General features: G+C 37.6%; 1 protein-coding gene across 2 annotated transcripts in view; it reads left to right on the top strand.

The window, feature by feature from the left end:
- The window catches only part of LOC145538615 (dynein light chain roadblock-type 1-like), a 518,123-nt gene that overhangs the window by 15,700 nt on the left and 480,148 nt on the right, over positions 1 to 22,275 (top strand). The window contains exon 8 of one of the 2 annotated variants that reach the window (XM_081570951.1): positions 4,085 to 4,280. The exons of the other annotated variant lie outside the window; for it this stretch is intronic. The gene's annotated coding sequence lies outside the window, so the exon portion shown is untranslated. The remainder of the gene's footprint in view (positions 1 to 4,084; positions 4,281 to 22,275) is intronic. 2 annotated transcript variants of the gene reach the window in all.

Genomic DNA, 22,275 nt, shown 5'->3' with positions numbered 1-22,275 from the left:
AGGAGACCCATGTTTAATCCCTGGGTGGGGAAGATCACCTGGAGACGGGAATGGCTACCCACTTCAGTTTTCTTGCCTGGGAAATCCCATGGACAGACAAGCCTGACCAGCTATGTCCATAGTGTTCCAAAGAATTGCATGTGAAACTGGGTAGTGTGGCTGAGCGGTCTGAGGCACTGGATTAAGAATTGCATATGACTACGTATGAAGAACCCCCCATTCTTCCAGCCAGGTGGTTTCACTGGGGCGCCTAGTGGAGACCCAGAACTCCCAGCCCTGCCCAGCAGTAACAAGACCCTTCCCACCTGAGGGTCCAAGTAGGGAACCTGAACTTCTACGCCCACCTATCAGTAAAGGGCAGTGCCTCCCCGTCTCCTAGAGTAGTGTCAGAGGAAGGCAGAAACACAGCATTTATCAGATCTGAACAGCAGAGAGAATAGAGTGAAAAAAATGAAGAGTCTCAAGGATTTATGGGACTGTTTTGATCTGTCTTTATTTGCTTTTTAGCTAATACGTCTTTGTGTTTTTTTAAAAAGTCTTTTGCCTAGGGATTGTCATATTGACCCTTAATTTAATCACATATACCTGAAATTAATATTATACCATGCTTTTTTTAATGTAAGAATCTACAGAAAATGTAATTACATGTATCCCTAATGTCTTTTGTTCTATTGTTTCACATACATAATTCTGCATATTTTATAAGTCTTACATTACATTATTACTACTTTGCTGTAGTCAATTTTCTTTGAAAAACTCTAAGAAAAAAATAGAGAAATTTACTGATGTATTTACCATTTTCAGTGCTCTTCTTCCTTCCTATAGATCCACAGTTCCATTTGGTGTCATTTCTTTCAGACTGAACAACCTCCTTTAGCAATTTTTTGTTTTTTTTGGTGGCATGGGTCTGCTAGCAATGAATACTCTGTGCTTTAAATGATCTAAAATACCTTGATTTTGCCTTCAGTCTTTCAAAACTTTCATGGATATGAAAACATATCCATGTTTTCACTGGATATAGCATATTTTTATTTTTAAATTTTTATTTTTTCAGCACTTTAAAGATACCCTTATGTTACTTTCTGTTTTCCATTTTTTTCTGATAAGTCAGCCACTATTCTAGTTGTTGGTGCCCTGTTGCTATGTGTAGTTTTCAGATTGCTTTTGTGATTTCTTTCTTTTTCAGCAATTTGATGATGATACCCCTCAGAGAGGTTTTCTTTGTATCTGTCCTATGGGGACTTTTCTGGGCTTCATGGTTCTTTGGTGTTGTTTTATCTAGATTTGGAAAAACTTAGCCTGATATTTTATCATTCTTTTCCTGAAAAAAAATTAAAAATAAAGACAGGATCAATATTTTTGATTTTTCCTTTCCCATGTTCCAATAAAGCTTGGCATTGCTATTAATCCTATCTTTATTTAAATTTTTGATGTTTGTTAACATCTGCATTGATTTTGATTTGTTAAAATACTGCATTATATTATTTTGACAATTGAACTTTTTGGGGAAGTTCCCTAAATTTTACACTCAAAGCAAATGTCTCATTTAAACCCTTTCCTTTTCCCCCAGTTACTTAAGAGATCTTTCCAATGTCTGTGTTGTCTGTGGGTCTATTTCTATTGACTATTTTATGTATTGATTATTTGTCACATTTTTCTACTTTTTTGCGTGCCCAGCAACATTTGATTATCTTTTGAACATTATGGATGATATACCCTAGAGATTCTGGTTTCTGTTTTCCTACACTGAAGAGTGTTTTGTTCTATAAAGCAGTTAATCACTGACGGAGCACCTTGATTTGTGGAAACTTGATTTTAGGCTCTTCTAGGATGGCTCTATTTCAGTTTTTCCCTAAGTTTGGGGCTCAGATATAGTCTCTGCTTTGAAATTATCACCCTTGTTGTTGTTGTTCAGTTGCCAAGTTGTGTCCGACTCTTTGTGACCCCGAAACTGCAGCACAACAGGCTCCCCTGTTGCTCAATATCTCTTGGAATTTGCTCAAATTCATGTGCATTGAGTTGGTGATGCTATCTAACTATCTCAACCTCCACTGCCCTCTTCTCCTTTTGCCTTCAATCTTTCCCAGCATCAAACTCTTTTCCAATGAGTTGGCTCTTTGCATTAGGTGGTTTGCCATAGGAAGGCTTTTGGGGTTTGCCGAAGACCTCTATACTAGGTTAGTTTGAATCCCAAACCCCCTCTTCACATGAGATAGCCGTTGCAATATCTCTGCTATGGACTGAATGTTTATGCCTCCTCCAAAATCATATGTTGAAGTCCTAAGGCTTGATGTCATGGTATTTGGAGATGGAAACTTTGGGAGATAATTGGATTTAGATGAGATCACGAGGGTGTTAGTAGCTCAGTCGTGTCTGACTCTGTGATCCCATGGACCAGGCTCCTCTGTCCTTGGTATTCTCCAGGCAAGAATACTGGAGTGGGTTGCCATTTCCTTCTCCAGGGGATCTTCCTGACCCAGGGATTGAACCTGCGTCTCTTGCATGTCCTGCATTGGCAGGCAGATTCTTTACCGTCTGAGCCAGTGAGGTACTCACACATGGGATTAGTGTCCTTATAAGAAGAGGAAGAAACCAGAGCTCTTTCTCTCTCTTCTATGGAGGACCACAAGAAGGTAGCCATCTGCAAACCAGGAAGCAGGCTCTCACCAGAAACTTAATCTGCCAGCACCTCGATCTTAGACTTCCCAGCTGTCAGAACAGTGAGCAATACATGTCTCTTGTTTAAGCCACCTACACCATTGTACTTTTTTAATAACAGCCTGAACTGACTTTTCTTACCTCTTTTACCCTGCAAGTAATAGCTTTCAGTGGATTTTTTAGAGCCTTACTCAACCTGTGAGCAATTTAGAATTCAGCTAAGATTTTGAAGGCAGATTTTATGCATATTCTGTGCCTCACCCTTTGGTGGCCCACTCTTTTCTGAATTTCCCTCCTCAATTTCTAGCCACTATGACAACCCTACACTCCAATCTCTGACTTTGGAGCCCAGTAAGTTGACTGCTTTCTGCTCAAAACCTATTTTCCATGTGCCCTGTGGACCCAGGTGTACCTGGAGATGAAAAGTCAGGTAAATGCCATTAGCATCCAGTTTTCTTCCTGCTATTGGTTGAATTATGTCTTGTCAAATTCGTATGTTGAAGTCCTAACCCCCAGGACTTCAGAATGTGACCTCATTTAGATATAAGGTCTTTGCAGAGATAATCAATTTGAAATGGGGTCATTAGGGTGAGTTGTAACCAAAGGGACATTTGGACACAGGCCCACACACATAGGGAGAGCTCCATGTGAAAATGAAGGCAGAGATTGGGATGATGTTTCTACATGCCATGGGATGTCAGTGATGGCCAACAAACCTCAGAAGCTAGGAGAGAGGCATCAAATAGATTCTTTCTCACAGCTCTTAGAGGTACCCAATCTTGCCCCACGCTAAGACTTCGAACCTTCAGAATTGTGAGTCAATAACTTTCTGTTGTTTAAACCACTGAGTTTGTTATAGAAGCCTTAGTAAGATGAGAGACCTCCCGTTCATTAAGTCTTACCCCTCTAGATTCTCCCTATAGGTCACTCTGTAGCCCTTCAAATACTTATGTGTTATTTTTAATACATTGTCTAGAGTTTATGATTGTCATTGGCATGGATGTTAGTCCAATATTAGCCATGCCACTATTGCCAAAAGTTGAAAGTCCATGAGCCAGCTTTCTAATCTTCCCTGAGTCTGTGCTTGGCAGCCTGTAAGCCAATTTTGTTTACCCCTGAATCCAGTCCAGTGTCCCTGATCCCATGTTAGAGTCTGATATCTTGCCCTCTGATGATCTACAAGAAGAATTAGAACAATATTTAGGGTCTTTAATAGTCATATAGATTTGTTATGACTGATCTTAAAATTGTGAAGGCAACCCCCTCAAATTTTCCCTTTCCTGGGATGGCTGCATAGGACTTCAGTTGAGCCACTATTCAAGTATGCAGATGGCAAGCTGTTCTCTGTGGAAATTTGACCCTACCTATAAGTGATTCTAGGGTTTCCTGGGTGGCTCAATGGGTAAAGAATCTGCTTTCAATGCAGGAGATGTGGATTCAACTCCCTGGGTCAGGAAGATCCCCTGGAGGAGGGCATGGCAACTGACTCCAGTATTCTTGCCCAGAGAATCCCACGGACAGAAGAGCCTGGTGGGTTACAGTCCATAGTGTTGCAAAGAGCTGAACATGACTCAAGCGACATCACACATGCCTAAGTGATTCAGCAACCCACTTCCACGCAGGTATGTGTGTATTCTTTTGTATGTGCCCATGCACATTGACACATTGGAGGGAAGCTAGGGGACTTTCTTTTTGGAGAAGAATACAAATTGGGCTCTTTGTGTTTAATAACACTTCAATTTTTCTTAAAATCAATGGCTCCCTTTCACTCAACGATTGAACGTACCTGTTAACTTGGAGTACTTAACCTGTTAAATCTCCTGAGAGCAGCCTGACAGGGACCTTGGAGAGTCAGCTCAAAGGAGAGTAACCATCAATTCTTCTGGATTCTCTAAGCTCATTCTGCTTTAGTGATTCCTGTTACCAGGAAGACACACACCCATAATACATTACTTTAGCTTCCCATAGAAGTGTCCTTTCAGAGACTGGTGATCTAATATTATGCCTTCAGTTTTCATCTAGTGTTGATAAAAGAAACGGCGATATGAAGACTACTCTGCAACTTTTGTATAACCACTGTTGAGGCTACTCTCATTGAATTGTTCAATATCTTATATAAAGTTATAGGAGAGTGGCTCTGACTTTTTTCTTTTTAATCACAAAACCCTTTCTTCAAGGACAAGCTTATGTAGAAACTGCATGCTTATAATAGATGAACATGGTTGAAGTGGAAGCTAGAGGCTCTAGAGCCATGTCTTCCCTCTCACCCTTCTTTTACCTTCTTCTTTTACCTTACACCCTTCTCTAGATTTTTCCTTACTCTCACACTCCCCTGCATGATCTCAGGGCTTCATTGAGCACAGTGTAAAAATCTTCAGGGCTAATTCTAAGGTAGATTTTATATTGGGAGTTTAGTGCTAGGACAAGGTTTGTCTCATCTCACAAATAGTGGTGTTTCTGTTGACATAACCCAGATTTGTAATTTTGTGTGTTTCCTTCTTGTCTTGGAAGACAGGAAACTCAGAAATATTAGGTGGTCAAATTTAGTGCTTGTTCTGGGATAGATGCAACAATCTGCACCATGTTTTCCAATCAAAGTTGAAGAAGACTGAGTTCATTATATCCCTGGTTCAAGGTTTATCATCACAGAAGCTCTCTGCTGTATGTATGCAAAGTTGCACTTATTTATTATCATTATCCCTTAATTTTCTTCTCATGGCCCACTTCCCAGACCCTCCACCCCAGAGACAACTCTATTCTAATGGGTTGAAAGTATAACTCTATGTTAGAATATGTTCCTACAAAATTGGTATTGTTTTGGGACTTTCCAGGCAGTCTAATGGTTAAGCCTCTGTGTTTCCACTGCAGGGACCTGGGTTTGATCACTGGTCAGAGAACTAAGAACTCGCAGGCTGTGTGGTGTGGCCAGAAAAAGAGAAGGGCATTGTTTTATATGCATATGTATTTGTGTGTGTATCATATATACAGTATCATACATATCAGTTCATTTCAGTTGCTCAGTCGTGTCCGATTCTTTGTGACCTCATGGACTGCAGCACACCAGGCTTCCTTGTCCATCACCAACTCCCAGGGTTTACTCAAACTCATGTCCATTGAGTCGGTGATGCCATTCAACCATCTCATCCTCTGTCATCCCCTTCTCCTCCTGCCTTCAATCTTTCCCAGCATCAGAGTCTTTTCCAGTGAATCAGTTCTTCGCATCAGGTGGCCAGCGTATTGGAGTTTCAGCTTCAGCATCAGTCCTTCCAATGAATATTCAGGACTGATTTCCTTTAGGATGGACTGGTTGGATCTCCTTGCAGTCCAAGGGACTCTCAAGAGTCTTCTCCAACACCACAGTTCAAAAGCATCAATTCTTTGGTGCTAAACTTTCTTTATAGTCCAACTCTCACATCCATACATGACTACTGGAAAAACCATAGCTTTGCCTAAATGGGCCTTTGTTGGCAAAGTAAAGTCTCTCTTTTTTAATATGCTATGTAGGTTGGTCATAGGTTTTCTTCCAAGGAGCAAGTATCTTTTAATTTCATGGCGACAGTCACCATCTGCAGTGATTTTGGAGCCCCCAAAATAAAGTCTGTCACTGTTTCCATTGTTTCCCCGTCTATTTGCCATGAAGTGATGGGACCGGATGCCATGATCTTAGTTTTCTGAATGTTGAGTTTTAAGCCAACATTTCACTCTCCTCTTTCACTTTTATCAAGTGGCTCTTCAGTTCTTCTTCACTTTCTGCCATAAGGGTGGTGTCATCTGCATATCTGAGGTTATTGATATGTCTCCTGACAATCTTGATTCCAGCTTGTGCTTCATCCAGCCCAGCATTTCTCATGATGTATATCTGCATAGAAGTTAAATAAGCAGGTGACAATAACCAGCCTTGATTTACTCCTTTCCCGGTTTGGAAACAGTCTGTTGTTCCATGTCCAGTTCTAACAGTTGCTTCCTGACCTGCACATAGATTTCTCAGGAGGCAGGTCAGGTGGTCTGGTATTCTTATCTCTTGAAGAATTTTCCACAGTTTGTTGTGGTCCACACAGTCAAAGGCTTTGGCATAGTCAATAAAGCAGTAGATGTTTTTCTGGAACTTGCTTGCTTTTTCGATGATCCAGCGGATGTTGGCAATTTGATCTCTGGTTTCCCTGCCTTTCCTAAATCCAGCTTGAACATCTGGAAGTTAATAGTTCATGTACTGTTGAAGCCTGGCTTGGAGAATTTTGAGCATTACTTTACTCACGTGTGAGATGAGTGCAGTTGTGCAGTAGTTTGAGCATTCTTTGGCATTGCCTTTCTTTGGGATTGGAATGAAAACTGACCTTTTCCAGTCCTGTGGCCACTGCTGAGTTTTCCAAATTTGCTGGCATATTGAGTGCAGCACTTTCACGGCATCATCTTTTAGGGTTTGAAATAGCTCAACTGGAATTTCATCACCTCCACTAGCTTTGTTTGTAGTGATGCTTCCTAAGGCCCAATGGACTTCACATTCCAGGATGTCTGGCTCTAGCTGAGTGATGTATCTCATATATACATGTATATGATATATACAGCAGTTTACTTCATATATTCTTCACCACCCATTATATTTTTAAGATCCATTCAATTGCTCTGTTTAAATATAATCTACTGCTTTCAACTACTACATAGTATATTTTGTATTCTCTTTCCCAATGACATATACCCAAGTTTCCTCCAACTCTAGGTCACCATAGATACTGCAATGAGCATCCTTGTCCGTATACTACTTTGTAGCTGTCTAAGAATTACATTGGGATATAGACTTTAGAGTGGAATTTCTGGGTCATAGCATATGTATCTACTTAATTTGACCAAGCAGTGGCAGATTGTTCCCCAGAATGGCTGCACCCATCCACATCCTCACAGGAGTGCAAAGAGTTCCTGTAACTCCAAATCCTCAACAACTCTTGACATTATTCACTTTTACATTTTTATCAATATGTATTTTTCAATGCTGCTTTGATTTGGATTTCTCTTATTCTTAATTATTATTTTTTCTGGATGATAAAGCATCAAATACATTTATTAAAAAGATGTTTCATGGAAACAACCTAAATATCTATCAACAGAGGAAAGGATAAAGAAGATGTGGTATGTGTACACAGAGGAGTATTATTCAGTCATTAAAAAGAATGAAATAATGCCATTTGCAGCATCATGGATGGACCTAGAGATTGTGATACTGAATGAAGTAACTTAGACAGGAAAAAAGAAATATTGTATGACATCCTAATAGGTGGAGTCTGAAAAGAGTGATACAAATGAACTAACAAAACAGACTTAAAGAACAAATTTATGATTGCAAGTGGGAAGGATAGGGGGAAGGGATAGTTAGGGAGTTTGAGATGGACATGTACACACTGCTGTATTTAAAATGGGTAATCAACAAGGACCTACTGTACAGCACATGGAACTCTGTTCAATATTATGTGGCAGCCTGGATGGGAGGGGAGTTTGGGGGAGAATGGATACATGTATATGTATGACTGAGTCCCTTTACTGTTCACCTGAAATCACAACATTGGTAATCGATTATACCCTAATACAAAATAAAAAGTTTAAAATAAAAAAATAAATACTATAATAAAGATGTTTAACATAGTAAAGTCACTTAGGAAATTGTTTGGCAAACATATGTATGTATGTATTCCATGTATTCCAACAACTTCATTGAAAATTATTTTGTCAGGTAATTGAGTAGGTGTTTAAAAATATATGAAGGACACCTTTATACAAATCATAAGTTTATTGCTCAATAAACCTTCACAAACATACCAGAATCAAATTACAGGACAATATATTGAGAACTTCAAAATACCTTATTATGTTCTCTTCCAATTGCAACACTCCTAACAACAATCTTAATTATTTTGAGCAGATCTTCATATGGATTATTTTGGATTTCTCCTCTGTAAATAACTTGTTTGTATCTCTTGCCCATTTTTCTGTTGAGGTTACAGTTGCTATTTGTTCCTTGTTGATTTTCATGAGTTCCTTGTATATTCTGGGTCAACACTGTTTAATGGAAATATAGGATGAGCCACACAACTTTCCAGTAGCCACATTAAAAGAATAAAAATAACCCAGTGAAATTATTTATTTTAATTAATTTGTTGCTTAATTATTGGACAGTGAAACTGTAGTTATAGATTATTTCTTCAGTTCTATAGACGGCAAATACTTCCTCCCATTTTAACATCTGGCTATTTACTTTTCTCGGGAGTGATGAGATATCTTTTCTGGTTTAATGTATGGTCATTTTGTTGTAAATCTTTATACATACTTGAAAAAATAGTTACTGTGTTGGGTATAAGATTCTTTCTCCATGTTTTAAGAATCTACACCTTAATAATTGATTATCCTATCAATTTTTGAGAGGAAGAGATGTAAAATCTCTGATCGTAATCATGAATTTGTCAATTTATCCTTGTAATTCTGTTTCCTTTATGTATTCCAGGCTATTTTGTTTATGATCTTCTTGGAAATTGCTCATTTTAAAAATATCAAATGATGTCTCTCTTTGCCTCATTAAATCTTTGATACTTAAAAATACAGTGTCATCGGCTTCATTTATTATTTTTTCCTTGTATCTTTTTTCCAAGCCTTTGTTTTAAGCTTTTGGTGTTGTTTTATTTTATGTTTCTTCATGCCTTCATTTGTTCATTCATCCCTCCCTCTCTTTCTTTCTTTCTCTCTCTCTTTTTTTTTTTTTGTAACATCAAACAACTCTTGAACTGAAGATAGCAAAACTACAATTGCAGATCTTTCTCTTTTTCTTGGAGATAATTTCCCCCCAGGTTTTTTTAAGAGTATATTTTATAAGTTCTCACTCTTTTCTCTATGCTCTTGTATAATATTCTTGGACTTCATCTCTTGTGCATTCTGGTGTTTTTTTTTTTTTTTGACTACACTGCACAGCATGTGGGATCTTAGATTCCGGACTAGGAATTGAGCCTGCACCCCTTGCATTGGAAGCTCAGAGTCTTAACCACTGGACTGCCAGGGAAGTCCCTCCCCCCAGTTTTATTACGATATGACTGGCACACGGCATTGTATTGGACTAAGGTGTACAACACAATGATTTGATATATATATATATATGCTGAGAAATGATCCACAATAAGTTTAGTTAACCTCTGTCACCTCATACTGTTAACAGATTTTTCTCTTGTGATAAGAACTTTTATGATCTATTGTCTTGTCAACTCTCAAATATAAATACAATATTGTGAACTATAGTTACCATGTTGTACATTACATCCCCCGAGTTTTTTATATTATAGCCAGAAGTTTGTACCTTTTGATCTCCTCCACCCGTTCACCCCCTCACCCCAACTCTGGGATTCAGTAGTCTGTTCTCTGTATCTGTGAGTTCATTTTTTAAGGTTTCCATATAAGTGAGATCATACAGTATTTGTTTTTCTCTTGTCTGACTTATTTCTCTCGAATATTAGCTTTTTTGGATGATGTCCTTTCTACACAGACTTTGTTAATTTTTATATTTGATTTGTCCTATTTTGTTTCAAGTAGTCCTAATTAACATACTAGAAAACATGCTTTTTCATTCAGAATAGCTCTTGTCTGTGTCTTTCTCAGAGACTCAGATGTAAAATTAATTTGGCAAAAATTCTTTAGAACTGGCTTCTAAAGAGCTTTTATCTCTTGAAGAATAAAATAAATGATATCAATCAGTTTTCTACTCCTGGCAAGATAGAGAAACAGGGTAAGCTCTGACTTATCCTTCAGTGTGAAACAAATGCAGTATGTATATCTATCTATCCATATATATATATACACTCACACATGTGTGTGTATATATCCACACACACACACACACACACACACATATACACATGTACATATACACACACATCCATATATATGTGTGTGTATATGAAACCACAGTTTCAAGCCTTTGGACTTCAGGCAACAAAGGACAGTGAGTGATGCCTGAGAGATGAGAGGCGATGTGATTTCCAGTATTTCCCCAGCTTACTACTTGGAAAAAGAATAGTGCATTATGGCAAAGTAGGGTTTATTCCAAGAACACAGGTTGGTTTCACGTTAAAAAATAATCAGTGTAATTCATAATACTAACAGACTAAAAGGCAAAACCACATGATCATCTCAATACATGCAGAAAAACATTTGATAAAATTTAGTACTATTTCTTAACAACAAAAATAGCTAGGATTAGAAAGGAATTTATTCCTTATTCCACTCGTAAAGGTCATTTCCAAAATTTCTATAGCTAATTCATACTAGTGATGAAATACTAGATGCTCTCCTCCTAAGGTCGAGGACAAGGCAAGGATGTTACCTTTCAGTAGTTCTACTCAACCTTGTACAGAGGGCCTAAGTGCAATAAGGTAAGAAAAAGAAAAACATTCAGATTATAAATGCTATTATTATCTCAGAGGGTATAATTGGCTACTAGAAAGTTGTATAGGGTCTACATAAAAGCAACAATGCAATATAGCTTTCTCCAGATTATAAATATTTTCTTAGGTTATTAAATATAATGTTTTTAATGGCTGCATCTATAGTACTCAATTAAATAGCTCCTTTATACTGCACAATTTAAAATTTTCTGATAAGGATTTCCCTGGTGGTTTAGTGGCTAAGACTCCATACTCCCAATGTGGGTGCCCTGAGTTTGATCCCTCAGGGAACTAGATCCCACATACAGCAACTAAGACTAGGCACAGCTAAATAAATGAATACAAAAATTATTCTGATAATGTTAGTAAGATTCTAGTAAACATCTTTATCAGTTTAATTTTATTCATATCTCTGTTATTTTCCATTGTGCAAATTCTCAATAATTAAAGTTGAATTTCTGAGTGAAAAGTGATGCATATTTTAAAACTTGTGATATGTATTATCAAATTGTCCCCAAGGCAGGTTGCCCTAATTATTAAATAGTGCCTTATTTTTTCAATTTGCATGCTTTTGTCACCAAGGTATAATATTTTGATGATGAGATGTGAGTTTCTTATTCCTGTCCATATTAATCATCTAGCACCATTTGTTAATAATATTTCTCATTCTCCAATGCTTCCTCAGTTTGAAGCATTATGTAAATATATTTTACATATTCTTAGACCTTTAGATAAAATTTTCTCTTGTATAAGTACCTTCTTTAAATGTTGTTTTTAGTTTTATCACATTTTTAATAATTTATAGAGCTGGTTCCCTTCCTTTTTATTTTTCAAAATCACTTTTTATAAAAATGAAGCTCTCAATTAATCCATGATATACTTTCTAGGATTGTTTCCCCAAATTAAAAAAAATCATTGGAATTATGATTGGAAAGACATTGAATTTATAAATTAAATTTTATGGAGAATAGTGCTCTTTATCATGTTAAACCTTTTTATAAGAACACAGTCTGTCTCTTCTTTTATCCAAGCTTTCTCCAAGTGTATCTTTGATATCATCCTTAGCTATATAACTATCTGGGAGAGCATTTTACAATTTCCAGTTGATTTGTTACATGCATCTGCATTGACTTTTTGTCTTATCACTATGTAAATTTGAGAATGAAGGTGATAGTTTTTGGTTTTGAATAAATTTTTGAGGTATTTTTTAAGGGTCCATTATATTATTTTCATTATAGGGGAATGGAATGCAAAGGTAGGAAGTCCAGAAATACCTGGATTAACATGTGAATTTGGCCTTGGAGTACAGAATGAAGCAGGGCAAAGGCTAATAGAGTTTTGCCAAGAGAATGCACTCGTCATAGCAAGCACCCTCTTCCAACAGCACTAGAGAAGACTCTACACATGGACATCACCTGATGGTCAATACCGAAATCAGATTGATTATATTCTTTGCAGCCAAAGATGGAGAAGTTCTATACAGTCAGCAAAAACAAGACCGGGAGCTGACTGTGGCACAGATCATGAACTCCTTATTGCCAAATTCAGACTTAAATTGAAGAAAGTAGGGAAAACCACTAGACCATTCAGGTATGACCTAAATCAAATCCCTTATGATTATACAGTGGAAGTGAGAAATAGATTCAAGGGACTAGACCTGATAGAGTGCCTGAAGAACTATGGACGGAGGTTTGTGACATTGTACAGGAGACTGGAATCAAGACCATCCCCAAGGAAAAGAAATGAGAAAAGGCAAAATGGTTGTCTGAGGAGGCCTTACAAATAGCTGTGAATAGAAGAGAAGCAAAAGGCAAAGGAGAAAAGGACAGATATACTCATTTGAATGCAGAGTTCCAAAGAATAGCAAGGAGAGATAAGAAAGCCTTCTCAGTGATCAGTGCAAAGAAATAGAGGGAGACAATAGAATGGGAAAGACTAGAGATCTCTTCAAGAAAATTAGAGATACCAAGAGAACATTTCATGCAAAGATGGGCTCATTAAACTACAGAATAGTATGGACCTAACAGAAGTAGAAGATATTAAGAAGAGGTAGCAAGAATACACAGAAGAACTATACAAAAAAGATCTTCACGGCCCAGATAATCACAATGGTGTGATCACCAACCTAGAGCCAAGTCAAGTGGGCCTTAGGAAGCATTACTACAAACAAAGCTAGTGGGGGTGTTGGAATTTCAGTTGAGCTATTTCAAATCCTGAAAGATGATGCTGTGAAAGTGCTGCACTCAATATGCCAGCAAATTTGCAAAACACAGTAGTGGCCATGGGACTGGAAAAGGTCAGTTTTCATTCCAATCCCAAAGAAAGGCAATGCCAAAGAATGCTCAAACAACCACACAATTGCACTCATCTCACATGCTAGTAAAGTAATGCTCAAAATTCTCCAAGCCAGGCTTCAGCAATACATGAACCGTGAACTTCTAGATGGTCAAGCTGGTTTTAGAAAAGGCATAGGAACCAGAGATCAAATTGCCAACATCCACTGGATCATTGAAAAAGCAAGAAATTACCAGAAAAACATCTATTTCTGCTTTATTGACTATGTCAAAGCCTTTGACTGTGTGGATCACAATAAACTGTGGAAAATCCTGAAAGAGATGGGAATACCAGATCACCTGACCTGCCTCTTGAGAAACCTGTATGCAGGTCAGGAAGCAACAGTTAGAACTGGACATGGAACAACAGACTGGTTCCAAATAGGAAAAGGAGTGCATCAAGGCTGTATATTGTCACCCTGCTTATTTAACTTATATGCAGAGTACATCATAAGAAATGCTGGGCTGGAGGAAGCACAAGCTAGAATCAAGATTGCCGGGAGAAATATCAATAACTTCAGATATGCAGATGACATCATCCTTATGGCAGAAAGTGAAGAAGAACTAAAGAGCCTCTTGATGAAAGAGAGGAGAGTGAAAAAGTTGGCTTAAAGCTCAACATTCAGAAAACTAAGATCATGGCATCCGGTCCCATCACTTCATGGCAGATAGATGGGGAAACAGTGGAAACAGTGGCTGGCTTTATTTTTCTGGGCTCCAAAATCACGGCAGATGGTGATTGCAGCCATGAAATTAAAAGACGCTTACTCTTTGGAAGGAAAGTTATGACCAACCTAGATAGCATATTAAAAAGCAGAGTCATTACTTTGCCAATGAAGGTCTGTCTACTCTATGCCAAGGCTATGGTTTTTCCAGTAGTCATGTATGGATGTGAGAGTTGGACTGTATTGAAAGCCGAAAGCTGAAGAATTGATGCTTTTGAACTGTGGTGTTGGAGAAGACTCTTGAGAGTCCCTTGGAGTGCAAGGAGATCCAAGTAGTCCATCCTAAAGGAGATCAGTCCTGGGTGTTCATTGGAAGGACTGATGCTGAAGCTGAAACTCCAATACGCTGGCCACCTGATGCGAAGAACTGACTCATTTGAAAAGACTCTGATGCTGGGAAAGATTGAAGGCAGGAGGAGAAGGGGAATACAGATGATGAGATGGTTGGATGGCATCACCGACTCAATGGGCAAGAGTTTGAGTAAACTCCAGGAGTTGGTGATAGACAGGGAAGCCTGGCATGCTGCAGTCCATGGGGTTGCAAAGTCAGACACGACTGAGCCACTGAAGTGAACTGAACGGATATCATCAGCTTTTGTAAGTGTTCATGGACACCACAAAAGAAGGTATATCCTCCGTAAAGTGCCAGGTTTAATGAAGAATTTAAATTGGTTTTTTATTGATTGCATTCTTTAGATTCTTATGTTTCATGTTTGTTCTATCAAGGCCCAGAAATATCTATCAAGGTGGATATTAAGAAATATCACACTGCTAATGCATTTCTGCTAACTTCTTCCTGTAATTTAAATAGTTTTAATTTTTATATTATGTTATTCAAAGTGACCATTTTATATTATTTCATCTGCCTCGTGGATTTTGTTCTTTATCATTAAATGTGATCCTCTTTATCTTGTAAATTGCATATTGCTTTGAGTTTTATTTTAATATTACTCTTATGGCCTCTGCTTTCTTTTTTTTTGCATTAGCCAGGTACATCTCTGTTCATCTTTTTATTTTTAACCTTTTTCTGTCATTGTGAATGTATATCTTGGAGATAATTTATAATTGGATTCTTTTAAAAATAAGATCTGAATGTCTTTTGCTTTCAGTAGATAAGTTTATCCTATTGCTATTTGTTACTATCACAGATAAGTTTTGTTCTACTTTTGCCATTTTGTTTTTATTGGCAACTTTTGTATTTAAAAATATATATTCTTTGCTTTATTTTTAATAATTGATTTAGCCCTTCTTTTATTTTCTTCTGTAATGACTAATTTTCACTAAGAAGACATACTTGTCCCCTCTAATCATCAATGTCAGTCAAGTATCATTTATCTAATATTATCTAAATATATAACATTATCAATATTATCTAATATCTTCTGAGATATTATTAAGAAACTAGTATATTTTGCTTTCTCCATCAATTATTCTCTTATTGAGAGAATGATCAATTTAATCTGCAATGTTTGGAGTAATTATTGTGATTTACTATCATCTTACATTATGTATCTTCTTTTGATAATTATTTTTGACATTTCCTTTTGTTTTATAATTACATTGGAAACAGATGTTTTCCTTTGAATCTTTGTCTTAATGATTTCAATATTTACCACTCATTTAAAGCATGCCTTCTTCATTGTTGATTCCTTTGTTTTATTGTGTATTTAAGAATGTATTCTGTTGCCATCACACATAAGTAACAACTTAATTAGCATGGAATTTTCAGGTACTAACTCTTTTCTCTCAAAAATCTGTCACTATGATTTCATTTTCTTTGGCATTTAAATTTAGGAGGCATATTCTGAGGTTAATTTTCTATCTTTTTTAAGAGAGCTTTTATTTTCCTTGACAAAGTTTTTATGAGTCTTTGTTTTATTTTATTAAACATTTTCACTGAAGCATTTCTCTCCCTCTCTTTTTACTTCATTGTAAGTGACTCCTTTTGGTCTGGAAAATCCAGTTGTTTTCATTTCAGGAAAGTTTTCTTTAATTTTGTCTTTGCATTACTACTTTTTCATTTGCTTATTTTTTGTTTATTTGTTTTTCCTTCAGGAACTCCAGTTATGTTTATTTCCATTCACTGTCTTCCATATCCATGTTGTATTCTTTCTTTGTATTTTTTTCTTTGGGCTTTTCCATTTATTAGAAAAAGCTTCTGAAATGTATATTTCATAGCAGTGATTTTGTTTTAGCATAGTCAGGACTGCTCTTTATTGCTTTCTGTCTTTGTTGTACTCTGATGTTGTATTTGAAAATTTTTTGCAATTTCTTTTTCATTTTAGGATTTTATATAGCATATAAATTATAATGTATATGTAAGAACTAACATGTAAGTTCTGTAAGTTATGAATTACGATATTAATATGATAACTCACAACTGACTCTATCATCCAGTTTAGAATTGGAATATTGACCATAGTTTTAAAGGTATTCCTCTGCTTGCTTCAACCCCATTGATAACCACCATCTTTAACTTGTATTTGTCATTTCTTCATTTTTAAGAAATAATTTATCAGAAATGAAAGTGAAAGTGAAAGTCGCTCAGTTGTGTCCGACTCTTTGGGACCCCATGGACTATAGAGTCCATGGAATTCTCCGGGTCAGAGTACTGGAGTGGATAGCCTTTCCCTTCTCCAGGGGATCTTCCAAACCCAGGGATCGAACCCAGGTCTCCCTCATTGCAGGTGGATTCTTTACCAGCTAAGCCACAAGGGAAGCCTAAGAATACTGGAGTGGGTAGCCTATCCTTCCTTCAGCAGATCTTCCCAATTTAGGAATTGAACTGGGAGTCTCCTGCATTGCAGGTGGATTCTTTACCAACTGAGCTATGAGGGAAGCCTTTAGCAGAAGTATGTATCTCAAAATAATATAGTGGTTAATGGCTTTATAAAATAGTATTTTACAGTGTGACTTACATTTTTTTTATTCAAATTGTTTGTTTTCTTCTTGTTGAGTTTTAAGAAGTATTTATATAGTTTATATAACAGTCTTTTATCAGTATGTCTTTTGCAGGTATTATCTCCCAATCTGTGACTTGTCTGCTCATTCTCTTGCTTTATGTAAAGCAGAATTTTTTCATCTTAATGAAGTTCAGCTTACAGATTCTTACTTTCATGGATCTTGCCTTTGGTGATACATCTAAAAAGGCACTGCTATATCCAAATCATCTAAGTTTTCTCATATGTTATTTTCTAGGGGTTTTATAGTTTTGCACTTTACATCTAAAGCTATGATCTATTTCAAGTTAATTTCTGTGAATGGTATACGGTCTGTGTTTAGATTCTTCTTTTCTCATGAATGTCTGGTTATTCTAGCAATGTATTGCCTTTACTCCTTTGTTAAAGATCAGTTGACTATGTTTGTGTGTGTCTGTTTTTAGACTCTCTATTTTGTTGCATAGGTCTATTTGTCTATTCTCTCACCAATAACACACTTTCTTGATGTAGTTTTATGTTGTTTTGTAGTCAAGTGGTATCAGTCTCCTTAGAATTAATTCACCGACATTTACAAAACTACTTGCTGAAATCTTGATTGGAATTGTTTTGAATCTATAGATCAAGTTGGAAGGAATTGACATCTTGACAATGTTGAGTCTTCCTATCCATGAACATGGAATATCTCTCTATTCAGTTAGTTCTTTTTTTAATTTTATTTCTTTCATTAGAGTTTTTTTTTTTTAGTTTTCTTCAAGTAGATTTTGCAATGTGTTGTATTTTATTTCTACTTATTCTTAATCATGGTAGCTTATTTCCTTGTGGAATTAGATAACATTTTTTATTATGAGTTTAATCTTTGGTTGATCCTAATGTGTAGGAATACTGAGAACCTCTAGTGGGGTTATTTTCATTCAGAGGATTTGTGTTTACTTCTACTGGGAAGCAAGCAGCATTACTGACCTAGGATCACTTCAGCCTCTTTGAAGGACCTCAGTTTAATAAAAGATGTTCAGGTTCATTTCTCTCAACTAGCATAGGGTCACAAGATTAGTCTCTTGATTTTAATGCAGATGCAAGAATTGAGATATGCAACAATCCTGGCTTTATGTTCCTTGCCTCAAGCTATTTTCTCTTTCTCCATCTCTCTTTTGTATGTTTCCTTTCTTGAGAACTCAAAAATGCTTTAGAAAATGACTTTTATAATCCATTCAGGTCTAGTTTATTAGAATGCTAGAAGATTTGTAATTATTTCCATATTTTATCTATTTCCCCTTTCCAGTCCATTATCTTTTGAATCTCAGCTCTTTTCATTCTGTTCCATAAGAGGCAATGACTTGTTGCATTCTATTGAGGATACAAATTTACAGAATTTTTTTTTTCTGATGCCTAGAGGTGATCATCTCTTTAGAGGTTATGTTCTTCCTCTGGGTCTTAGATGATGACCCATTTGTATTGTTAAGTGATTTTCTTAAACTGAAAATTTTATTCATATTCAACAAATTAAAATCTGTATTCTTTTGTTGTACATTTGTGCATATCAGTTTCCATGTTCTTTGTTCATTTGAGGCAAAACCTCTAATACTCACTTTCCCAAACCTAAAGTTGTTGACTGGTTTTGTGCATGCAACTTCTAGTCTAAGTGCGAAACTCTGATAATAATTTACCTAGAAGGCATCTTCTTCTGCTTCTACTGTCTTGTTCTCTGATAAGCTGAGTGGATGGAATACCTGAAGAAATACCTTTCCTACCTGCCCTCTACTTCTGACAACTGATTTCTAAGGGTTGTTGCTGAAGAGATGTAAAAAGATGCAGAGATTAAGATTGGGGGCCAGTAGAAGGGAGCAAGAGATTGAGCAACAGTTCTCCAGACAAAACTCATCAGCACCAAGGGATGATTCCTCATATTTATGCTTGGTATAGACCTGGGTTTCTGAGTTTTGGTGTCAGAGGTCAGAGAGTGGGGAAAGCATGAAATGTCATCCAAAATTTTTAAAAAAGAGTCTTTGTTTCATATGACAGAGAACTTTGATATTTCATAGGGCAAAACTTGGCTAGATTTTTTTCCCACTAATATACATCTACTTACTTTCCTGTAAAGTTCTCTTAGTTTCCTTTGTTATAGATTTTCATTTTGTCAGGATCTTTGTAGGCATTTTAAAATGGGAAGATCTTGTGTTAGGTACCATGTTAGTGGTAAGTTCAACAGGTGGTTTTTAAAGGGCACAAAATCAGAAGTATTTGTTTCTTCAACTTGATCATTATGGTGAGTGCTGTTTTTACCCTTAATTCTCTTTGCAAAGAGGAGTTCCAGTGGGTTTTCCAAGACTGTTCTTTGCATTGGGGACATGGAGGAAACTCAGCAGACAGGTTGGGTAGATGGAGAAAATGGGACCTTTTATTCCTTTATCATATCTAAACTATCTACTCTCAATGGAAAATAGTAGAATCTCCATGTCAAATTGATATTAACAATATTTTCCTCTCTTTCAAAACTGCCTGAAGATAGTCATAAATTCATAACCTAATAATGGACCCTTCCTTACTTGATTCATTCATGCATCTACCCGTCAATTTACTGAGTTCTTGTCTAAGGATTGACACGAATTAAAGGAGTGATAGCTTCTCATGCCTCCCACAGTCAACTGGGAGAGAAAGGTATTTAAGTACCCAGAGATAATATGATGTGATGAGCATTATAATAGAAATGGGCACAAGAACAAACAACAGAGTGATTGATTCAGCCTCACAGAGAAATGATATTTGCATTGATTCTTGAAGTCTAAATCATTTGCCAGCAGGTGCACAATGGTAAGAGTTATTTAGAATACAGCTTGTTGAGGAAATTGGAGTTAGGCATGTGTTTGTGGGAATGGGGGTGGGGATTTATGGTAAGCCTGGAAAGACAGACTGAGAACAGCTGACAAAGGGCATTGTATGCTAGGCTAGAGTGTGGTCTCTAATCCTTGGGCATGGGTAGTCAGAGACGATGCCTTAATCAGCTCCTACTGCCGTTACAAATCCCATGGACTGGGTGGCTTGAACAAGAAACATTTATTTCCAACAGTGCTGGAGGCTGAAGTCCAAGATCAGGGTGCCTGCACAATTGGGCTCTTTGTGAGGGTCCTCTCCCTGGTTCTGGCCTCACATGGCCTTTTTTTGGTGTGTGCACTGGGACCAGGGAGAGAGAGTAAAGGAAAGAGAGAGAGGCAAAGTGTCTTCTTTTTTCTATAAAGGCACTAATCCCATCACCAGGACCACACCCTTATGACTTCATTTAACTCTGATTCCCCCCCCTCTCAAAAGTCACCACCTCCAAATACCATCACATTGGGATTTAGGGCTTCATATGAATTCTGTAGAGGCCCATATGTTCAGTCTCTAGCAGAAGGATTTTAAGTAGACTAATGACAGAATCAGGTTTGCATTCTGATACATGACAACAGCAGCCTAAAAACACAAACAGAAATCCACCAACAAGCAAAGCAAAAATACCTTTTTAGAGTGCTTTTTAAAATTCAAAATATCTTTGTCTATATTATTTTATTGGGTTTTCTTTGAAACCAACCTTTGATGGGTTTTTGGCCCTGTTTTCGAGATAAAGAAACAGACAGAGTTCAAAGGTGGCTCACTTGCTCAAGTTGGCTCAGCTAGTATGAGGAGTGGAAAAATACATTTAGGAGCTTGGAAGAACAATAGAGTTGAGGCATTTTCTCAGCTCTTGGCTCTGGGGGATACCTTATCATACTGATTTTTATCTCCGGTGAGGCCTGCAGAGAAGTTTAGGAAACTGTTAAGTGACTGGAAAAGTAGTAAGTGGTACACCCGGCAGCTGTAAATCCCAGACCAGTGTGCCTTCACCCCACCAGGACGGCAAGTCCTGTGGATTTACATCTCACGTGAGTAAGGGGTTCCTTATGAAACTGCATAGGAACAAAACCATCCTGGAAACTCCCTGAGAAAGGTTCTGTGTTAGAAACATCAAGCCTTTTAAGAATTTCCTCATGTTTGAACAGGCCAGTGTGAATTTGGTTTGCATTTGTGAGTCTACTGTATGCAAGTACTTGGCATCTCACCAGAATCCCACTGAGTGTGGTGAGATACTCACACCAGGAGATGTAGGAGGGGGCTGAGAGCCAATCACCCCTCACTGTGTGCCTGTGTTCACTGAGTGTAAAGATGGGTAGAGTTACCCACACTTTTAAAACTCCTCTTTCTTTCTCTTTTGCGTTTGTATAGAGCCTAAGTGTTTGCATTTGAATGAATTAAATGTGCTTACGGATGTGACTCAGTTGTATGCATGGTAGTTACTATGCATTGACCTCTGGACTCTTTCCCACTGAACCTGTACTTGACCTGAGAACCCATCTCAGCTTAGAGTTTAACTCAGGCAGCTGCAACCCATGGGAATTGGCATTCCTGAACTATATTAATGCTAGTAATAGAAGTGTTAGTCACTCTGTCGTATCTGACTCTGCGACCCCATGGACTGTATCCCACCAGGCTCCTCTGTCCATAGACTTCTCCAGGCAAGAATACTGGAGTAGGTAGCCATTCCCTTCTCTATGGGATCTGCCACACCCAGGGTTCAAACCCTGTCTCCTGCATTGCAGGCAGGTTCTTTACTGTCTGAACCACCAGGGAAGCCCTATAGTAATGCTACCTATTTTCAAAAATATATTTGAAACTGATGTATTTTAAAAATATCAGTTGCTAAAAAAATGGTAAATAAGCACTGATTTCAAGAGGCAGAGTCAGTCTCATCCCCGTGTTCCTGAATTTGGACCCTGTGCCTGTAAGAAAGCTGTGCTGTGCTTAGCTTCTCAGACGTGTCTGACTCTTTGGGACCCCATGGACTGTGACCTGCCTGGCTCCTCTGTCCATGTGTGTTTCCTTGGTAGCTCAGTTAGTAAGAAAGCTGGTCAAGGGCAAAATGTGTCTGCAGAGGAGTTCTGCAGGCCCACGTGTAGGGAGAGGTTGGCTCAGGTCACCAGCATGAAGAGGTTTTGATTTCCTTTCTCAAGGAGCTGAACACAGTGAAAGTCAGGCAGTGAGGGGTGCATGGGCTTTCAGCCAAAATGCTACCTCTGCCACTCAACGGCTGCATCAGCCTCTGTTTCTGTAGAGTGCGGTAATTCTTTCAGTCTCCCTGTGTCATTGGGAAGATTAAATGATTTCACAGGGGCAGGTCAGAATGGGTCACCGCCCC

The sequence above is a fragment of the Giraffa tippelskirchi genome, chromosome 1 (genome assembly GCF_054371585.1).
Source record: "Giraffa tippelskirchi isolate mGirTip1 chromosome 1, T2T-mGirTip1v1.2.pri, whole genome shotgun sequence".
NCBI lineage: Eukaryota > Metazoa > Chordata > Mammalia > Artiodactyla > Giraffidae > Giraffa > Giraffa tippelskirchi.
This window is presented reverse-complemented; position numbering and strand designations above follow the sequence as displayed.